The 22,536-nt window shown below is 43.5% G+C and overlaps 1 long non-coding RNA gene across 1 annotated transcript in view; it reads left to right on the top strand.

The window, feature by feature from the left end:
* The window catches only part of LOC130254240 (uncharacterized), an 89,542-nt gene extending 67,684 nt beyond the window's left edge, over nt 1-21,858 (top strand). The window contains exon 3 of the long non-coding RNA XR_008840661.1: nt 21,759-21,858. This is a non-coding gene — a long non-coding RNA (uncharacterized LOC130254240). The remainder of the gene's footprint in view (nt 1-21,758) is intronic.
* The last annotated feature ends 678 nt before the right edge of the window (nt 21,859-22,536 follow it).

The following is a 22,536-nucleotide window of genomic DNA, read 5'->3' as shown; positions in this document are numbered from 1 at the left end:
TAGAAATCATAATAATAATGAAAAAGGAAGCTGTTAGATTTTCCCAAACCTAAAAAAAAAAAATAAGTTGTTTTTGAAGGCTTTGGCCATAGTTTAGAACAGTTTAACCACTGCTAATCTTATCCTTGTAGAATAATTTTTCTGCTGCAGGAGAAAAACAACCATATGCTATTCATTGCTTCTTATATGGCATTTACAACAGAGTCACTGTACACAGAAAAGCAGTGCAAAGTGAGGTGTCAGGAAAATCCAGGTTTCAGCCCTGAAGGAGAAATTGGGAAGCAGCACAGCTTTCTTCATAAGACAAGCTGCTCCCTCAGCAAGCTGGGAGAAAAGCGTTCAAGTCTAAAAATTTTCAAGTGGAAAATCATCCCCTTAAATGCTAGAATTGTAGGCTCTAATTTTAGGATTTTTAGGTTTAACTGAGTGACTGTAGTCATTACAATACTCCATTTTTAGGCACTGCAGGTATTGTAAGTCTGATCCTCTTCTAACACCCTGTTGCTAGGAAAGGCTGCTTTTGATTCCTTTTCAGGCAGTTCAGATGGCAGTGAACAAAGTCAAGCAGGCTTACAAAGCAGAACTTATCTGCAAAACATTCCCCAAGTTGAACTTGTGCTCTCTGTCCCTTTTTTTTTGACTCACAGAGTGGAGAACAAGCCTGGCTGGGGCTGTGATGGAGGAGTGAAGTGGCAAAGAATAGAGGGTGGCTTTGATTGCTGCTGGCTGAGTGCTGCAGATGTTGGGTCTGACTGTCTGCAGAGTGGCAGAAAACTGGGAACAGCTTTTCCTCCAAAGTGAGCAGCAGGATTTACTGACAGGCTTGGAGGCAGGGAGAGGTGTACAGACAAATCCTCTGCTGTAGGGGCTCTGAGTTTTGGGAGGACAGGACTGCACGTCCTGCTGGCATCGGTGACACACGGTTTGTGGCAGTGGGGAAATGGCTGTGAGCCTTCCCATCCTTCCTGATTATTCCTCATTTCTGGAAAACCACCTGGGCTAATTATTCTCTTAGTTTAAGTGAAAGTTTGATGCAGTATGATGGGTGCAGGCCAAATGAGGGAGCAGGAGACGCAGGAGATGTGAGACTTGGTGGTGACTCCTCAGAAGGGACTGCAGGAAGGTTTTTATTTTGACACACACAGCTGAGGCCAGATCCCTTCATGCTGCTGAGGACTCCCCAATTCCCACATGGCTCCTCCTGAGGGAAGATTCTCTTGTCCAGGTTCAGACAGGCATCTCAGGAAGCCTGGCAGGCAGGATGCATGCTGCATCAGGTAAATAAGCATGGTGGAGCATCTGCTGGCACTAATAATATAATTCAGACTGGAAATTCAGAGTAAAGGGAGGCTTTTGACATATTCCTCCTTGTAGGTAGCCACCAGAGACATGGAAATAAAAACACACATGGAAAAGTCAGAAATTTCTTGTTGCTTTAGGCTTATTTTAATTTGTTGCTCAGTAGGAATGTATCAGCCCTTCACTTTGCTGATGAAACTAAAATTATTACTTCTTCAGCTCTGAGTTTTGGGGTTTTTTTGTGGTGGCTCTGGAGCTAAGAAACTCAAAAGAATGAATGCACCACCTTCCAGCAAGTTTAGCTATTATTGCTTGGGTTAAAACCAATAAGTCCATGTGAAAAAAAGGCATCAATCTTTCTAAAAAAAAAAGGAGAAAAGAGAGAATTTGAGCAGTTTAACAAAAGGAAATGGGACACAGAAGCTGAGGATCCTTGAGCATGGGGAGATGCTGAAGGTACCAAACAAATGTAGTTGTTTGTTTTCCTCATTTGTCATGGTGTGAGGAATTTGTCCCTGCCCTGTGTGAGGTTGCCTGCAGCTCCTGGTGTGTTGTAGCTCAATCACCATCCCCCTGTGCCTCTTTCCAGCCTGTGCAGGGGAAATCAGTGTCTGTATTTCTTCCTTGTGCCATTAGAGTGGGGATTGCCTTGTGTGCTGCAATTGCAGAACATTTCTGGCTGAGCTGCAGAATACTGAGGCTGGCTTTCCACAGAGCAATGTTCAGGCTTTGCCCCAAACTTTAGAATCAAGGATTACTTGGTGACTGTGCAGCCTCTTGCTCTCCTGTGTGCCCCATCATGTTCAGGACATTGTGACACTGATGGCAAGACCTGGACCAAAGTGTCCCTCAGCATGTTGTTGGTGCTCAGGGTCATTCATGACAAAAATTTTGGTGGGCTGGTGTTCAAATCACTGGATGGTAGCTTGGGACTATTGTCCATGGGATTTTCCAACAGTAACATCAGAGCCTAAATCCTCACAAGATCTTTACAGTGGGAAAGGGTGACTTGACCTTGATGCAATTCAGTTTCACTGATGGTGTTTCACTTTCTGTAAGCCTGGAGTAAGAAACATTGGGTCTGGCTGCTGTGTCCTGCTCTGAAACGTCTCCTTGAGAAGCCTCATTCCTAAGGGTTGGGAATGTGAGTCTGGAATCAAAACTCAAACAAATCCTTGGCCTACTCTGGGCCTCCAGCTCACTCAAAACCAGGCCTAGGCTTGTAATCTCTCCTGCTATATCCTCCGGATTTGTAGAAGGAAAGATCAGGGAAATTCTGTGTGTGCACTTGTCTGTTTATTCCTTCCTCAAGTGACCATTCATTTTGTACTTGATGTGTTTGAGCATTTCCAGCACACTCACCATGGTTTCTCTTGTCTGAAACAGGATTTCCCAATTCTTCTACCATTGCAATGATCTTTTAGAGCAAACATGAGTTTTGTGTCAATTTGGTGCATTGGCAAAGCACAATATCCACCCTCCTTTCCAGCAATGGTCATCCTCTCTTCACCCTAATGTGCTCCCTTCCCACGCTGCACTTTTGTATCTGGTTATGGATTTATGCTGTCACTTCAACACACAGATTTTTCTTTTTCTTTTCCACTCCACCAGTCTACTGATTTTAGTAGCACTGGGAATCCATCAAAGGAAATGAATTCAGTTTAATATATTCGATGTGTTTGTTAGAAGACCCTTTGTTGAGTGTGAATAATTGGAAACAGTTCATTTCATCACCCCTCTCAGGTCCTGGCTCCATCATTTTGAGTCAGATATAGAGATCTAAAAGCAAGTTGAAGCCAGTAGCTTATTGGACTGTATTCCTGCTGGAGCCAAAGCATGGTGATAAATTGTTCATAAACCACATCACAGAATGCTCCTTATTTTGTCTTTGAATTACATCACTGTCTCCCTAATTGGCTTTGATATTGCTGTGCTTATTTTAGGACACTTCTGATGAGTGAAGAATTTTCTTTCTTCCACTTCAATATAAATGTACTATCTGTAGTTCTGTTGTACTCTGTTCAAATTTTATTCCAATGCTGTGCAGGACATTAAACCAATTTCATTGCATTAGTTTCTGCCTGTCTGATTTCAACCCCAATTCTGGGAGCATGAAGCAAATCATTAGTCAGAAGTAAACTGAAGAAATATAAAATATCTATTAAAATACTTTTTGAAAATTAGATGTCAGGTCCATGTGAGTGTTTTGCCCTCAGAGGGTTCATTGGGCTCATCTCTACTGAGCAGTGGTGAAGTTTGTCCTCACACCAGCCACAGCTCTAGCTCAGCTGTCAGCATCTGACAGGAGGCCCCAAATCCAGGAGAAATTCCAGCTGGATCAGCTCCAGGCAGCTGAGGGTCCAGACTTGGGAGTCACAGTCACTTTCTCTCCACGTTGTTCTCCCTGTAATTCCTGTGCTTCTGGCTACTCCATGTCCCAGGAAAGGCAGAGAGTGAGTCCCCATCCTCACCCCCAGCAGCCCCATCCCACAGTGCCAGGTCTGTCCCTCACAGATCCAGCTGAGATGGAATGGAACCCCTTTGAGCAAAGACCTGCAGCTCAGGCCATTCCATCCTTTGGCTGGTGGTTGAGGCAACTGCCCACCGAGTCTGTCTTTCACCAAAAACTAAATTTTGAGGCTCTGGAGGACCAAACACAACAGTTTAGTCAAGGAAGTGTTTCCTTTTCTTATGGATACACAAAGAACCTCCTGGCAGCCTCAGAGCACGCTGAGATTTGAGGATTGAGCAGTGCTGGAGTGCAGACAGGCTGCAGCACTTCTGGGACTTGACCAGAATTTAGGCTGCCTGGATGCCACCTGCAGGACCTGACCAAGGAGACAAAAGAAATGTGTTCCCCATCCCTCCTCATCACTTTCAGGATCAAGCCCCTCTGCTGGGGCTGGGAAGAGTTTGTCTGAAGTCTCATTCTGTTTCTGCACATTTAGGGATGGACACATCATGTGGCAAGAGGATGAAGTATTCAGAAATGAATGTACCAAGTCATAAGAAGACATAGTAATGAAACTATTGTGGCCAAGGAGAGACAGCTGCAGCCGTCAGCTCCTTAGAAAGTTGTGGTAAAGTCAGAAGATTCCCTTTGTGTCTGGCTGAAAATGGGGATACTGAGGGCTGAGCTCATCCTGCTGAGCTTTGCCAACCAACAGAGAGCAAGGAGTCAGGAAACCACTGGTCTTAGCTTGTGAAGCATCTCTTCTCTCTCATTGCTTTCATCCCCATTTTCTGACTCCTTAAGGGCAGGATGTCTGACTTTTTAATTTGTGGTGTCCACTGCCCTCACTCTTCCTTCTTCTGATTCACTGCAGGATTTTACATTTGCTTTATGCTTTTTAAGGCAACTTGAGTTCCTCATATAGAGAAAAACCCTATTCTGAGAGTGAGACTTGCTTGGCTCAGGTGTTTTGTGAAAGGAAAGAAGCAGATTTTTCCATGGTTTCTCATTACCTATAATGTTTTTGCACTGGAGATATTGAAGCTCATGAAAGGCCTCAAGAAATGATCAGTTCAGTGTTTGTTAAGGACAAATATATAGCCCACACATGGTCTTGTGGGTATTAAACAAGGTTAAGGAAATCTGAGGAGTATTTGAGTCCAAGAAGAGGAGCACTGGAAAGCTGAGGAGCAAAGCAGGTACAAAGCAGATTGTCTCCAGAGGGAGCAGGAAGAATATGTAATCCTTTTACAAAATAGCAGGTCTGTTACCTTCCCAGTGCTTCACTTCAGAGTGGTATCCTGGCTTTCAAAAATCCTTTGTAAATTGGATCTGTGCAGATGTATGCCCTAGGAAAGCTCTCAGGAAAACAAATAGGTGGCTTTCTGTGCTTTCTGTCCTGTAAATACAATCAGCCTGCATTTTCCTTCTGAAAAGGATGCAGAGTTCAGTAGTTCAAATGAATCAGAGTGGCACTCACATTATTTACTTCAGCCCTGTAAGAAGAGCTTGACACAATATATTAATTACTGAGATCTTTCTCTCTGTCAAACATATAATTAACACAGAAATCTGATTCTGATAAGTGAAAAGGGAAACCACTATTTGCAAATTTCTCTCAAAAGCTACTTTTTTTCAGGGGTGACTTCTGGATGTCACTTCCAGCCTGTGTTTCTCACAGAGTGCAGGGATTTATGGTCCAAAATTCTTGGTTATAAAGAGATTTTAGTGAAGGTGTATCTCAGCCCAGAATAATTTGTGGGGAGCAGTGTCCCTCAGAGGATGGCAGGACTCTTGGCTCACACAGAGCCATGGTGAGAGCCACGGGCCATTTCAGGGAAGGACAAGGATGAGCAGACACCCCACTGCACTGCCAGGGGTGCAGAGCATCACAGCAGCCTCTGGTCCATCCATCCTTTCACAGACCCTGTGCATGACTCCTTCACATGTGCAGTGTGATGAACCTTGGGCAGGTCACCTCTTGAGCTAAGAGAAGGGAGGCACTTGAGGCAGCTATTTATTTTAGTTTTCCTTTCTGAGCTCCATGTCAATGTAGAAGCAGCCAAGAGATCCTTTGACCAGCTCCTTGTGAGGCATTACCTTCAGCATGCTGTGCCATCCCAGGGTGACTAATGTGGCTCTTGGGCACATCCAAGTCTGAAATTCTAGCAGAGTTTTGCTTGCAGAGGGGGAGTTGTGTGGAGCAACACTCAGCTGAGTTTGATCAATGCAGGGAGAACTCTGGATGGCGTTTCCTGCTCTCCATCTCCACTGATTGACTGTGTGTGGTGATATGAAGTTTTGGCAAGAATTTGATACAAGAAGTTATAAGGTTAATGTCTGCAGCTGAGTTGCCATAGATCCCCAGCCCTAATGAACTACCTGTGAGCCTTCCTGATGCCTTTGGAAAGCCAGAGTGCATCTAGTAAATAAATTGCTTTCCACCACTGCCTTCAAGTCTGCTTCCTTCAAACGAGCACAGACATGAAACACAGCTGTGAGCCTGTGCCACAATCTTTCACTTTAATTTGTGATTTTAACCAAAGCAATAGTCTTCCCAAGGCTTGCTTCATCATAGTTCAAAGGTGGAACATTAACTATTGCTAGTGCAGCTCCTAGGAGTTTTGGCTGGCTGAGAGAGCTGCTTTGCATTCAGGGCTGGCTGTGTGCTGCTTGGGCTCATTCCACAGATTCATATTTAAGTGTGGCCATCTCTCAGAAGGAAGGCTGAGTTAACTTGCTGAAAAAGCAACGAGCTTTCTCTGCACAGAATGAAATTGCAAGTCTCTTCCAATCTCATTTAGGTGCTGTTATACCAGTGTGGACACCTGATTTACAATGCTGGCCTGATTTACAGCTCTCCGAGACCAGATTTAGCCCTAAGAGCTTTTTGAATTAATGCAAGTGGAAACATAGCTGGGGAAAAAAATGGGAAGGAGAATGCACTATAATGATTGCTAATGAGAGGAATAATTATGGGTAACTGGTGATCCCATGCACAACATCACTGAGCTGGAGTAGTGACATTTGGATTTATGTTCAGGTCATTAAGGCACTGCAGCATCTCTCTCGTGGGGAAAGGCTGGGGGAGCAGAAAAACTCACCAGGCAAGTGCCATCCCCTTTCCTTTTGGGTTGCCAACCTGGAGGGAGGACAGAGAACACTGCATGCTCTGGTTCTGAAGATGCTGGCTCCAGCTATGCACTGCCTGGCTGACTCTGGCTTTTCATTTTTTATTAAGATCTCAGTGCATTGTCGCCAAGCCCATTAAGTCAGGAGTCCCAAGTTAAGTAAATAAATACATTTTCACATCTACTTTTAAGAAAAAATATCTGCAGATTTGCCTTTCTATGGGAACAGATGGTTTGATCATTTCTGTGTCTGCAGAATGTCTTGTTTCAGTAGGATATGGTCATTATCTCTGCTGGTTTTGTTAAGCTTTTGCTTTCTGTCAGTTTTCACCATTATCACATCTCAGGTTGCATTGGAACACAACTCTCTGATTGCAACAAAGTGGCTTTACCAATTATTTTCATTATTTCTTAAAATACTCACAGCTTTCATTCCAATTTGCAATGAAATAGCAAAATTTCCTGGGCCTAGAAATTGTCACAAGCTCTCATTTCAAAGCAATGGGCCAAGGGACACAATTTAAATCACAAGATAAATAACTTGCACGCACTGCCTGCACTGGAAGAAGATGGATGGTGTGTTTCCTTCTCTCTTCTTTGTCTTGTAGACCATCTTGCTTGATGGACTGCCAAGCAAGGGCTGAAATGTGCTTTAGACATCCTTCAGTGGCGTTGCTTTTCTCCTTCCTGACCAGTGGGATTTAATGTTTAGCACAGAACTGCACACTCCATTTGGTACAGCTTCAAGAGCACAATAATTGCAGGAATAAATCACCAATATCTGCACAGTGTTTGTAGAAACTGAGATTATAAAGCACTAGAGAACTGCAAACACTGGCAGCTAGAGAGGGTGGTGCTGGAAGGTAGTGTGTCTCTGAAGTTACCTCCCTAAGGGAGAGAGTTAATTATGATAATTATATAGTTGTTCTTTCATTTCTTTGGACCAGAATTTTGGAAATGGGTCTGAGCTGGGGTACAGGCAGAAAAATCTAGAAATTAACCCAAACAGAAAAACTGCAGTGTTCAAGACACCACCTTCCAGAGGTGAGGGCATGGAGGATATTTTTCCTAAATCTGCCAAACATAATTATGTCTTGATCTTTGAAAATACTCCAGCTTGCTGTTCCTGTAGAAAATAAAGGAGTTTAAAATATCCAAAAAGTGCTTATGTCTGCTATGTAAAGGTCATTTTTATGATCTTGGTCTTCTTGAAAGAGTCACAGCCAGCCCAAATTTACAGACAGGTTCAATATACAACAAATTTAGTTTGGGCTGCTTGAAAACCTGCAAGCTTGGCTCTCTTGCTGACCATCCCTCCCTTGTCCCAACCATGGCAATATCAGTATTGGAGCAACACATATTTGTGGGAGGTTCCTCCAAGTTGTGGCTCCACAAAGAGGCCTCCAGAAAAGTTCATGGGTTGCTTACAAATACCCAACTTTGGGGATTTTTTGGCTTGACATGCATTAAAGAAAAGATAATCTCAGCTACTGAGTAGAGGTAAATTTATCATGGACATTACATGTACAACATCGAAGGTTTATGGAAAGGCTCTGCATCTCCCTCATGTTTCTTCAAGAGGTTGTAGAATCATGGAAACTGAGAATGGTTTAGGTTGGGAGGGGCTGTAAAAATCATCCTGTTTCACTCTCCTGTCTTGGATAAGGACACTTTCTACCAGAGCAGGCTGATCAAAGCCCTGTCCAGCCTGGCCTGGAACAGCACAGCTTGGGGCAGCCACAGCTGCTCTGCACAGCCTGTGCCAGGGCCTCAGCACCCTCACTAAAAAGATAATTTCCTAATATCCAGTCTGAACCTACTCTCTTCAATCTGAAGCCATCCCCCCTTATCCTGCCTCTCCACATCTCTCCCATAGGCTCATTCAGAATATGGAAGATGGTGTTTGGGTCATCCCAAAGCCTTTTCTTTTCCAGGCTGAACAATCCCAATTATCTGAGCCTTTCCCCAAATCAGAGCTGCTCCATCCCTCTGATCATCCTGGTGGCCTCCTCTGGACTGGCTGCAGCAGCTCAGTGTCCTTGCTGTGCTGGGAGCCCAGAGCTGGGTGCAGCACTGCAGGGGGTCTGAGCAGAGGGACACAGGGACACAGGGACAGAGGGACACAGGGACAGAGTGATAGAGGGACAGGGGGACAGAGGGATGGAGGGACACAGGGACAGAGGGACAGAGGGGCAGAGTGATAGAGGGACAGAGGGACAGAGGGATGGAGGGACACAGGGACAGAGGGACAGAGGGGCAGAGTGATAGAGGGACAGAGGGACAGAGGGATGGAGGGACACAGGGACAGAGGGACAGAGGGACAGAGTGATAGAGGGACAGAGGGACAGAGGGATGGAGGGACACAGGGACAGAGTGATAGAGGGACAGGGGGACAGAGGGATGGAGGGACACAGGGACAGAGGGACAGAGGGGCAGAGCGATAGAGGGACAGAGGGACAGAGGGACAGAGGGACAGAGTGATAGAGGGACAGAGGGACAGAGGGATGGAGGGACACAGGGACAGAGGGACAGAGGGACAGAGGGACAGAGGGACACAGGAGCAGAGGGACACAGGGACAGAGGGACACAGGGACACAGGGACAGAGGGGCAGAAGGATAGAGGGATAGAGGGATAGAGGGATAGAGGGACAGAGGGACAGAGGAGCAGAGGGACAGAGGGGCAGAGGGGCAGAGGGACAGAGGGACACAGGGACAGAGGGACAGGGAGACAGAGAGACAGAGAGACAGAGGCACACAGAGACAGAGGGGCAGAGGGACAGAGGGATGCAGGGACAGAGGGACAGAAGGATAGAGGGATAGAGGGACAGAGGAACAGAGGGACAGAGTGATAGAGTGATAGAAGGACAGAGGAGCAGAGGGACAGGGAAGGAGGGGCAGAGGGGCAAAGGGACACAGGGACAGATGGACAGATGGACAGAGGGACAGAGGGACAGAGGGACAGATGGACAGATGGACAGAGGGACAGAGGGACAGAGGAACAGAGGGACAGACGGACAGAGGGACAGGGACAGAGGGACAGATGGACAGAGGGACAGGGACAGAGGGGCAGGATGCCCTCCCTGGCCCCGCTGCCAGCTCTGCTGGGATGCAGCCAGGGTGGGATTTGCCTCCTGGCTGAAATTCACGCTGCCAGCTCGTGCCCAGCCTCCCACCCACCACAGCAGGATCTGCCAGGGCTCCTCCTGGCCCCAGCCTGGGATGAAGGGCAGGGCAGGAAGAGTGAGAGCTGATAAGGCACAACACATCATAAATGAGGTACCTGCAGGGCTTGGGCAGCTCTCTAGCACAGGGAGTGAATTTCTGCTGTTTTCAGCTGGTTCCAGTGAATGAGGAGTGTCACTGGTCTGTTGGTAGAGATGGAAACTGCCTTGCCCAGGAAAATCTTGTTACCTGGGTGAAACTGTGGTGTCCAAATAAAACACATCATAAATGAGAACAAGTGCCCAACATTTATATGGCCAGGCTGGCTATTTTCTTTCTGTGATAAATACCAATGCTGAAAAGCAAACAAGAAGGAGTATCTATTCTGTTCTCCAAAATTTAGGATAACAGAGTTTCCAAACTATTTAAATTTGGAACCACTCAAATGCTAAAAAGACATCAAAACCAATATAAAATATTTTATAAATATAGTTCAATATGGCTTATTCATTTTGCTTTGATTAAAGTAAGAACAAATTTCTTGTGACATTTTCAAAACAAAATGGGACAACCTCAATAAGTCATTTACTTTTTGGTTTTTGTTTTTTTTTGGGTTTTTTTTGGGTTTTTTTTGTCCTATCTAATAATAGTATGAAAACAGTATCCAGAGAAACATTTCATTTGCAGTGAAAATTTCTCCTGGCTAAAATATTTCAACCTGCTCTGGGATTGAAAAAATTCTGGGTTAACATTTATTTTACAGACAGATCTATTTTTGTGCAGGACCACCTGGCTGGTGAATACCAGGAGAGAAAACCAACACACACAAGTCTCAGGACAAAGGTTTCTGTCACAAATAAATCAGTGTCTCAGCAGCACATAAATGGAAAATGGAAGAGGAAAGACCTTAAGGCCCTGATCATGTGATTCAGGTCATACTGATTTATGAAAAATGCTGTCAGGGAACAATAATTCACTTTACTTTGGACTAGATAGATGAGGAAATATGGAATCTTGCATTAGTTTCCAGAGCTGGTATTTCACATGCATGGGAAATGTGAAATTCTCAGTGTCAGTCAGGAATGAAGCTGTAGGGGAGAGAAAATCCAAGGCTTAGCCAAAACTTTTAAAGGACTGGTGACACTGGATTTCTAGTGGAATTTTATTTGTGCAAGGGTAATCCAGGGACATCTCTGCCTCTTGGATGCCTCTTCAGAACTGGGCATTCAAAAAGTGAGGAACACATCCTGATTTAGTAACTTTGTCTTAGTGATTAATTCTAAAGAGTTTCTGGAGGAGAAAGTGGGCACCAATACCAAGGTGGGGTTGGACTCCTCTCTCAGGCAACCACCAAGAGGATGAGAAGAAATGGCCTCAGGCTGTGCCAGGGGAGGCTCAGCTTGGGCAGCAGGAAAAAATTGTTCATGGGAAGGGTTGCTGGGCATTGGAAGGGGCTCTGGTGGAGCCACCAGCCCTGGATGTGGCACTTGGTCATGGCTCAGTTGACAGGTGGTGATCAGTCAAATGCTGGATTCAGTGATCTTGGAGGTCTTTCCAACCTAAATGATTTTATGATCTTGGGGTTCTCTGGACAAAAGAAATTGTGGATTTGCAAATAATTTGGCAATTGTCAATATTGGTTTGCAAGAACAAGTAAGCGAAATAAATATGACCTTTTTTATAGGACATTTTAGCACTTTTCTTTCCCATTTTCAGACACCTTTCTCTAAGAACCTTTAGTTATTGCCCAGAAGTGGACTTTCACAAGATTATTAGCATGGTGTCAAGTGACATCAAGTGGCCATTTGGAGAAATCTTCCCATCAAAGCAGTGGCCTTGGGACCCCCAGAGGCTGAGACTCACAGAACTGCAGTAAAAGCTCAGTGCTGGCCCATGGAACTGAACTAAAAATGAACATTCATAAATCTATCCACTCTGTGCATGTACTTTGTGCAGTCCATCAAGGACCCCACTCCCCATGATTCCACTGAGCCAAGTATTTGGGAAAAAAATCCTTAAAACTACCAAGGGTTTCTTTACTCCCTTGGACAGCTGTAGCTGTTGGCATCAGCCAATAAATTCCTAAATATATTGAAAAAGAGCTTGTTCCAATAAACCTCATATTGTAACTAACAAATGAATGGTTCTGACCATCAGTGTTTGTTTCAGAAGCATCTGAGAACTTCTGTAAAATGCAACTGGGTCATGTTCTGGGGGAATGGGTGAAAAATCAGCTTGTTAGATGAGCAGCCCTGAGCAGCCTGCCCTAGGATACTCTTCCTGAGGACAGCAGTGTGGGGCTAGGTGGCTTCCAGGGATATTTCCAGCCTCATCCATTCCCTAAACTGCAATTCTGTTTGGTTGCAACAATGTTGAGATATTTGTTTTGAAAACACTTATGTGTGTTGGTTTGCTGTTGGATTTTTTTTTTCCCCTCTCTATGTCCTTATGCTCATAATGTGGTTTCAACCTGCTAAAGTGTAATTTTTCCTAGTGTAAAAACACTTTCACAAAACTTTCACCTGCTGTAATTCCCAGAGTTGCTGTGTGAAAAGCTCCCACATCCATAATAAACTGCCCAGCCCTGGAGGCAGAGACACCAGTACTTGAAATATTGCTGTCTACACCAGTTCTAGATTCCTTCCAAGTCTGATGTAAACCTAGCCAGATTCTGTGCATGGAAGCTTAGGACAAAATAAATTTTATAAGTTCATCTCAGTTATTCTCTATGAAGGTTGTTGCTGTCTTGAAGCCTCAGAGTTCTGGTAACAATTAATTGCAGCAATTTAAAACTTTTTGTCTTGATTTTTTACAAGTACTTCAGATTTAATAAACCTAGTAAGTAGATTAATATCATCTCATCCATTTCTCCAGTTTCCCTTGTGATGCTTTGGTGGGATTATGCATCGTCAGCTTTTTTATTTATTTTTTTTCCTTACAGCTGGCATTTCCAGAGAAAGCCACTGTCCTCCTCCCTCATTTCTGGATGTTTAGCCAATCTTTGGTAGGAATGATAGCCCTGGTATTGGGAAGGGTAGTTTTGCTTTTGGATAGCAGAAGAAATGTCAGGAGGCAGCTGGAAGAGAGTAATAGCACAGGGGCAGAATTCCTCTGACTTTTAATTCTGGGCTTTGGGTCAATTTTTGATTTGTCTCTTGCTCTGCTCACCCTCTCCCACAGCAATGAAGCAACTTTAAATGCTACTGTAAAAGTAGCAAACTCATCTGGGAAAAGGTTCCCTTTTATATCAGACCATGGGAAGCTTTGGCTCAGTCTCTTTCTGTCATTTTTCAGGTATCAGTTCTTTTATTGCAACTCATCCCACTTCAGCTACTGAACCCAAACTTTACAGAGGTTCAGCAGTGCTTCCTGTCCCAATGTACTCATATTTCCATGTGCAATTACATTTTTATCAGTCATTGATCAAATTTACTGATACAAATGACACTCAAAATGTCACTTTACCATTTTTGCAGTCACCCTCCTGTGAATTTTCCCTTCCCACTTTGAATTTCTTTCAGACATTTCAGTCTTTTTGAAACCTGTGTTTTTACAGGAGCAGCAGTGCTTTTCCCAACAGGTAAAATTATTTCCATTCCAGATATTTGCTGAGCAGTTAATAACTATGTCTTATAAATCAAATGATCCAGCACTTTCTGAAAAGCAATGGAAACTTTTCTATCGGTGGGAATGTGTCAGTATTTTAATTAAATGCAAAATAATACTCATTACATCTAACAGTGCAAGTAGAATAGGCTTACAATTTATCCAAATAAATGAGCAAACAGTCCAAATCCCAAAGCAACAGAATGAAATGGAATTAAGCTGCCTGTAATGGTCTCCCCCCTAAATAATCATTCCTGGTCACTGTATCACAGGTGCTTCCATTTTTCAATTTATTTCTTAATTACATTTTCCTTTCAGAGTTTTTTTTTCCCTGACTTCAAATGCCATAATTCATCTATCACTTTTCCTTCCTTTCTAAAAGTTACCTTGGACTCAGTCAGAAATGGAAGAGGGGGAGTGAGTGGGGGCACTGATTGAAATGGAAAATGGCATCACTGTATTGAGGTCCAAAATAACAAATGGAAAAGTTTACAGAAGGTAAAGAATTAAAAAAAAAAAAACAACAGACAAACAATTAAAAAACAGCCATGAGTATAAAATATCAGCAAAGTACCCTCTGGTGAGTCAATTTTGTCCTGCACTTTATTAAACTACTTCCAAGGAGGAGACACTGGAGGTTTGGCTTGCAAGGCACAAAGGGGCAGTGACAAGGCAGTGCTGCAGGGGGGATTCAGGCTCTCAGGTGCAGCTTTTGGGAGCTGCAGGTGGGGATCCACAGCCAGGAATTCACTCCTGCCACTGGGGGCTTGGAGTGGCTGTGCTGGTCACTGCCCTGTGCAGGGACCTCTCTGCAGCATCACAGCTCCAGGCTAGTCCAGCCTCCCAGCCATGTCCCACCCTTTACCAGGCTCCTTGGCAATATCTGTGCTGCTAAATGAAAGCCATGGAACATCTGGACATTTATTATCAGTGTTGCTTAGCTGATAATTCACTTTTCAACTCTGTTGTTGACCCATGGAATTCACTTCCAGACAAATTCAGGATAGAAAGGGTGAGCTCCAAGCAGCAGGGATGTGAGCCAGCTGCTTCCAGCTGTGCTTGGTGTCTGAGGCTGTTTCCCCCAGCAGCACAGACATGGCTTAAGCAGCTTTCTGGAGGAATTGGTGGTGATGCTGTATCCCAAAATAACTCTTGCAGCTCTTTATGGTGGAAAGTTACTGGTGAGGCATTGAGTTTGGGGTCTCTGCTCATTCAGAGGCTTCACAAAGGGACACGTGGAGTAGATTCTGGAATCAGCAGGGCCTGGACTCTCTGAAGGGAGTGGGAGAATTTTCTGTGGCTGCAGGGGCCCCATACCTGAGCATGGCTGCAGAGCAGCTCCAGGGCCTGGGGCTGTGCATGGCCCCCAGGAAAGAGCCCACAGGGTTTCTCCACATCAGCAGTGGCTCCCTGCACATTGCTGACTGTGCTCTGGCCAGCTGGAGGGAAGCAGGGATTTTGAGCAGCACGTGTTACTGCTTTCCTGCCCTGTGTGCACCCCATAGGCACTGAGCTCATTGAGGTGTACTTTCACTAACAAAATCTGAAAGCCTAATAGGAGTGACTTCTCTGTCTTTATCAGCAAAAAATGCTTGTATAATCTGATATGAAAACTACTAATCCATTAGGACTTGGACATTTCATTAGCATGGAGAGAGGAGCTTTTACTGCCTGCTCAAGCTCATAAACTTGTCTCCAGCTGGAAGGAAGTGGCATGCAGTTTGAAATCCTGGAGCTGGGCAGGACATGTGCTCAGCTGCCACGTCAGTCTCATTTGCCCCAGGGGGATGCTTGCAGCACTGTGCTGAGCCCAGGAGTGAAGGTCACACCAGGAGACACTGCTCCTTGTGCTGCTCTGCAGCAGCTTTGCCTCTGCAGGCACTCTGCTGCCAGCTGAAGCCGTGCTTGGGAATGTGCTGCTTGGGCTGGGACAGTTTCTAAGCTGCTGACCAGCTAAGCTGTCCCCAAGAGTATGGAAATGGAGAAAGGAAAGGAAAAGTAATTTACTGAGAGTCATAGGTGAGAATTTACCTGGGCTTTCCACCTGACACCAATTCCTGCCTAAGAGTGATGAATAGTGTATAATTCACTGGAGAAAATCTTATCCTTCCTTCCCACTGTCCCTCTGTGCTGTGCCAGCCAGGCTCTGCTCACAGCCACTTTGGCTCTGCCTCACCCTCACTGTGCTCTGCCTCCCTGTCTTCCCCTTTCCCCTTCTTTTCCTTTTGACCCTGCATGTGCCTGACTGGGCTTTCCTGCTTCACTACTCCTTCTCTTACATGGTTCAGCCAGATTTATCCTCCTTCTCCCTTTGCCCAGGCTTAGGAAGGGTTCTTCTGTGCTCTCCTTCCCAAACTGGAGAGCACAGACTGAGCCTTGAGAGACAGCACTTCTCCAAAGTGCTCCTGGAGAGGGCAGGGAGGGCCAGGGCCAGCTCCACTCCTGGATAGAAAAGTTCAGCCTAGTGTTTCCTCCTCCTGAATCTTATATTTCATCCAATGGTAGGAAATTTTATACACAGTCTATTGCTGTCAGAACCATGGTGTGGAACTATTGTAGGAAGACTTAGCATAGTACTGGGTTTTATAGAGGGTTTTCTGTTGTCCCTCAGCTAACCCTAACCCTAAAGTTGAAACTTTTAGTTTTACCTTTAACTTGTCCTGAGCAATCTGATAGCAGAAATGTGCCAGTGCAGTACAACTCAGTGCCCTGATAAATCCAAAAACAGTCCTGATCCACAAGTACATGATCCATTTGGAAAAAGGCAAAACCCTCAGTGTATTTCTCTGACCACTTCAGCTGTTACACAAGAACTATATGCAAACCCAGGGTTATTTCTCACAGCTGGCACAGCCTGGCTTAGATAAACATGAAACTTGCTTTAAGGGAATCGCTCATAATTGGGTTAGGCACAGGGTTTTAATTAGATTTATGTAAATGCACACAACGCATGGCAGAAATCAATAACCTGGAGAGCTTCTTTGGGCTTATTGTTTAAATCTGCAACACCAAGTAGGCCAAATTTAACAGGATATTTACACACCCCATCCCTCCAAAAATAACACTTTCTACATGACTGATGGCATGTTTGAAACCTGCTGTGCTGTCCCACGTTTGTGTCCTTTTTTATCTGTCTGGCCACTTGTAGTTCAGGTGCTTGCTGGAAGAAGGTGGGAAGAATCTGAGATTTAAAATAAAAGCAAACACTTCAGGTTCACCTTGTAGGCTGATGTGAGGTTATCAGTTGCTGAAGTTAAAGCATTTACCACCCCTGCAAATGGCAGGAATGGTAAAGAGGGAAACAAGGTCTTTTTGTTGTGGTTAGAAGTAAAAGCCTGTGAGCTACACATATATTTCAGAGACAGGATGTGCTGGTTTTCTGTAAAGGACTCGAGAAAAATTAATTGTTTCATTATTTATTTCAACTGAGAAATTGAAATTGTTAAAAAATAATTGCTTTATTATTTACTGATAAAGACTTCCTTGCCTCTATTCATCAACTAAGGGGAAAAGACAGATAGAAAATGGTATTATCAGCTAACTCTTAAATTGAACAAGTTTAAGTGCAGTGTGAAATGGATTTAAAATACTCTTAGAGTTCTAAATAGCTATACATTGCATTTTCTAAGGAAAAAAAAAATGCAGATTTTTCTCTTCTTTTCTGCTGGTTTTTCCACCTCAGTTTGTTTTTGTTGTCACTGCTGCTTCCCCACGCCTTAAGGAGCCTTTCTTCCCTTAGGAAAATTTACATAAAATAAGGGTGAGACTTTTAGTACAGCTTGATTTTGAGCTCACTTTTGAGTCAGTGGAAAACCACCACCACAGAGTGCTCCAAAACCCTTCCAAACCATCCCTTGACACAGGAAAAGGTGTCACTTTGCAGGAGAACCATCAGGTGCAGGGTTATGCACTCACAAGGTATAAAGAACCCGTGCAAAGTCCATTTCTGCAGGTATTTTGTGATATCTTTAATTGACTGATCACCATCTAATCCTCCTGGCTCTTCAGCACCTCAGTGGGCACAACTTTTGTCTCCTCTCTGGGCAAAGTGTGGCTCCAAGCCTTTTCACTGCTGCTCCAGAGCCCCACCATTGTCCCTCACCAGCTGGGATTATCACTGCAGTAACACAACCAGATTTTGGGATGTCTGAAGATGTTCAGAGAGTTCTAATGGAAGTTTCCAAAGATTCATTGTTTTTCCTTGGAAATCCCCACTAAATCCTTCTGCTCTTCTGTCCATAAACCTGAGCTCTTCAGCTCTCCACCTCCAATCTGTTTTTTTGTTCTCTTTTTTTTCTATTGTATCATTCAATGCTGTCTTACACCCTTTTCCTTAGTTCAGACTCTGTCTGTCCTCTTCATTCTTTCTCCATTCTGTCTTTTTGATGGCTCCTCCTCCCAAACTCATCTCCCTCTCTCTTCCCTGCCCCAATTCCTGCCCCACCAGTGCTTCAAGCTTTGTGAGCTTTTCATCCCCTTCACCTTGTCCTTTCTGTCACTCATTTGAGTGAGATTCAGCAGTGCTGGAAGAGAAATCCCAGCTCCACACTCACCACCCCTGGCTGCAGCAGGTGATGCCCCATGGCCCCTGGTGCACACAAGAGGGACCACACACATCAGAGATGTGCAAATCTTCTGAGGTTTTTGAAAATTGCCACCTTCAAAAGCATCAACAGCCAAATTCAGAAAAAAACAAACCCACAAGCCACTCAACTGAGCCTTATATGTTGGTGGATTTTCAGAGCAGCAGGGAAAGGCAGAGCTGTAACCCCAAAGAACACACCTGCACTAAATCCAAGGGTGCTCATGGTTACTATTGAAACCAAGCAGAGCAAAGCAAAACAAAACAGAAAGGCTTGCCAATGTTATTTTAAGACAGAAAAGGAAAATATCCTTCCTCTTCTCTTTTATTCTTGTTTCAAAGCTCTAAATTTTTTCCTCAACTTTTTTTACCTAAAAAGAAGTGATAAAAAAAAAAAAAATCCCCAAACCATAACAATCAAAACAGAAACAAAAAGCCCAAGCAACCCCTCCCTATGTGAATTCTCAGAGAGGAACAGCTGGGGTCACCTCTCCTGGCTGTGTCTCCTCCCAGCCCCCAAATTCCATCTCAGTGTGGCTGTAGGGAAAGCAGGAAAGGCTTTGGCTTTGTGTGAGCCCTGCTCAGCAATAACAAAAACATCCCTCTGCTATCAGCCCTGTGCTCTGCACAAATTCAAGACAGCCCCATATCAGCTACTGTGAGGAAAATTAACTCTACCCAGCCAAAAGCAGCACACCTCAATAATGTTTGATGCCAACACTGATTTATAACATCATAGAGGTTATGCTTAATTCTGGTGAAAGAATGGAAATTGCCATTGTTGAGGGCTAACATTTCCATTTTGTCTGCAAAGACAGAGTGAACAGTAGTGGCATGTTTGTATTTATACAGGGTAAGAAATGGGCTGACTGAACCCTAGAAAAACAAGCACTTAATAGAAATAAATCTTTGGACCAGCTAATTTCTGAATTTCCATGTCTGTTACTTACTTCAGTTGTTTTTTCCTCCTTAAATTTTTGAATTTTTTTCCTCTTGTTTTTCATCTTATGTTGTTCACAGCAGCACTGTAGTTTCAAAAAAAATAAAAATAGGGTGGACTGATGAGTCTATTGAGACCCATCTTCATGTGAAATTTCTGCTAAGTGGACTGAGGCTGTAACCAGAAGTATGCATGTAAATATAAAAAAAACCCAATATTTATATTTTGCCCCAATGGTAAAGATAACTAGCACAGTTCTGTGCTTGAGAATCTTCATCAGACATGCCCTGAAAATTCCCTTGATTGCCTCAATGGGTTGAGAACTGGTGACCAAAGCTTGCAGGAAGGGAGATTTAAGGTGCCATTTGTACCAGAGCACAGTCTGGTGTTAACCAGGAAAGCTGAGAGTCACTGAGATGTGCAGGCCAGACTTAGAATACAACATCTCAATTTGACAGATTTAAATCAGGGGTTCCATAGCTGAAACACAGGGAGTCATTTTGACTCCATAAGGAAGAATCAAATCACGACTTGGCCACAGATGGAAAATTTGCACAAGTCAAGAAACATGCAAATATGTCAATGAAGTATTTCACAGGAAAACAACAGCCACTAGAATAAACAAAACAAAAAACTAAATTCTTTCCATTCAGCCTTGGAAAGAGCATGAAAGAAATTCCCTTGTAGAAATTTGAAAGTATGCCCAGGCAAGATATATATGGAAAGAAATCTAAATTTGAGATAGGAACATGCATCTCGTATAAAAATGTTATGAAGGAGTTTTTTTGTTTGGTTTTTGGTTGGGTTTGGGTTTTTTTTCAGAATAAAACATTCTTCAATGAATTTTTTAAGACTCAGTTTATGCAGAGAAATGCTAATGTTACTGTGTAGAGGCAGCTGCTGAGCCAACTTAAATCAAGTTTGGACTGCATCCTATAATGTCTGTCTGGAGGAAGCATATGCATTTTTGGTGCCTGGATTGGAAAAGTAGTCTCTGAAATAACTTGGTTCAATATTTGGCAGACAGGGAACACAGAAGAAAAGCTGAATCTTCAATAAAATTGTCACAAGAGTAAAGACCAAAGTGAGGTGCTCTGAAACTGCACAAAGGAGCAAACAGCAAGATGGAGCAAAAGGCACACAAAACAACAAGAAAAGATAAGCAAGGGTCAATTTTGTGGCAGACTGCCTAAAGGAAATCAGTTCCACATGGCATCTAGGAGCCAATAACAAATGAATGATAAGAACAGGAGACAGCAAAAGAAAGAAGATCCTGGGCTAAGGACTTGAAGAAATGGCACAAGGAAATGGTCTTGGACAATGTTGCTTACTTACCTGTTAAACTGGAGAGTTCTGCTCACCTGCAGCACATAGGCAGCATACAAAGTGTATCCTGCCATCCTTAAAAATAAAGCTGTGGTTGGTGGCCTGGACCAGCACTATTTCTGGAGTTAGTTCTGTGCTGAGAAGATAATTTTGTGAGGATGCACGAGCCCACCTCCTCTGAGCCTTGCTGGTGAGCAGAAATGAGGTGACTAGTGCAGGTGGAGCTGTGGTGGTGACAACATACTGGGCACTCCAAAACTTTCAAACTCTCAGATAATACCCTCCCAAATTTCATTACTTAGCCCTGGCTCACTGCAGCTGGAGCTGTTCTGACTCTACATTAGGGCTGGATTTTTCCATTACATGTCTCATGGAAATCCATAGTGCAGAATTTTCAAATTGGACTATTGAGATGCTAAATTAATGGAATGGCAATATTTTTCTTGTGAAATGCTGCAGAGAAGGGAACCTAGATTTCACTGGTTTCTTTTTTGCTCTTTTTTCTATATTAATAATTTGTAGAGAAGGAGTCAGGCTCTCTGCAGTCATCTGGGTCCTAAGGTTACTCCTGACACTGGTCAAGTCATCCTGAAATACTCTCAGAATACGTTTTCTCCTTGGTTATCACAACTCCTGACCTTGGCCAGATCCTCCTGGGATAGTTTCAGGAGTGTTCTCTTCCATGGCATCCCAGGGCTGTAGGAAATAGGAGCTTTGGTAACCCTGTGGCACTTCCCAGAGATGGTCTGAATTGTGCCTGGTCAGTGGCTGCAAAGCACAAAGAGATCAAAAAACCATGGTAGTTATGGAATAAAATTATGAGATCCTTGGCCACAAGGAGTCACTCTGATCAACCAGTCTCACCATTTGCATAATGAAAGACTTACTGAGGCAGAAAAATAATATTAAATTAATATGAAGATCAGAGCCTTTCTTAGAGTTGCTTTGGTAATTTGGCCTTGCACAAATTACAAATAAAGTAAATATTTTAAGTATACCACAAAAGAAAATTAAGTTGAACATGGTTTGAAAGTAAAATCCTTGAATTAATTTCTCCTCTATGTTCGTGCAACATTTTAAAGCAAGAATGAAATGTTAAACTTCAAAGATCCTTGAAACATTAGGGTGTGAGATAGCCTGACTTTTTCCTTTTGTTTTCTTCCCAAGACAAAATCTTTGCAGAATCAACATGACTTTAGTATTGATTCATATTTTTCTTAAGCTATATTTAATTACATTCAGGTAACATTTTTTTTTCAGATAAAATCAAACTTGCCTGAATCTATTGATGGACAAAACTAACCATACATCTGGGGCTGACATCTCTACTTAGCAAGAGAAAGAATCTACCACTGCTTCTCCCAAGGTTTGGTGTCACACACTTGAATTATTGCCAGTCATATCAGTGAAGCTATCTGTGTAGTAAGGTATTTGTAAATGTTCAGAAAAGTGATAGAATCCAGCCCCAGCTCATTACCATGGCTATAGTGAAATGGTAATGGTGGAATAAATTGCCTGGTATAATTATGCATATGCCAGATGCTCTTAATCATTCTACTTCAAGCCTCCTTTGCTAAATGCAATTTTGAGCCTTTTCTGAATCGAAAGGAATTGGTAAACATGAGTAATTCAAAAGAAATTAAATGGATTTTAGAAGTGAATTACTGCAGTTCCTGCAACACTAATATAATTAGAACCTCTAAAATCAGTCTGAGCTAGAAGACGTGCTTTATATGGCACAGAAGATGGTTCATTTGTGGTTTGCTCTGAAATCATCATCACTGTGTTAGTGTGGTTAAACATCTCAATAGAACCATGCCAGGCTAGCAAGGAGAAACTTATTCTCTCAGCTGATTTATTAAAATAGGAACAGAAAGCCATATCTCAGCTGGTGTAAATCACAGCATTTCCACTGACTGTTAGATGCTGAACTTGCACCAGCTGAACCTGTGGCCCATCCTCCATTTGGATTCATGCAAGCAAAGGTCTCTTGGTATCCCTACCCATAATAAATTATTTTCTCTGGCTTGAACTCCTC

The sequence above is a fragment of the Oenanthe melanoleuca genome, chromosome 5 (assembly GCF_029582105.1).
Source record: "Oenanthe melanoleuca isolate GR-GAL-2019-014 chromosome 5, OMel1.0, whole genome shotgun sequence".
NCBI lineage: Eukaryota > Metazoa > Chordata > Aves > Passeriformes > Muscicapidae > Oenanthe > Oenanthe melanoleuca.
The sequence above is the reverse complement of the archived record's forward strand: the minus strand, read 5'-3'. Positions and strand labels throughout refer to the sequence as shown.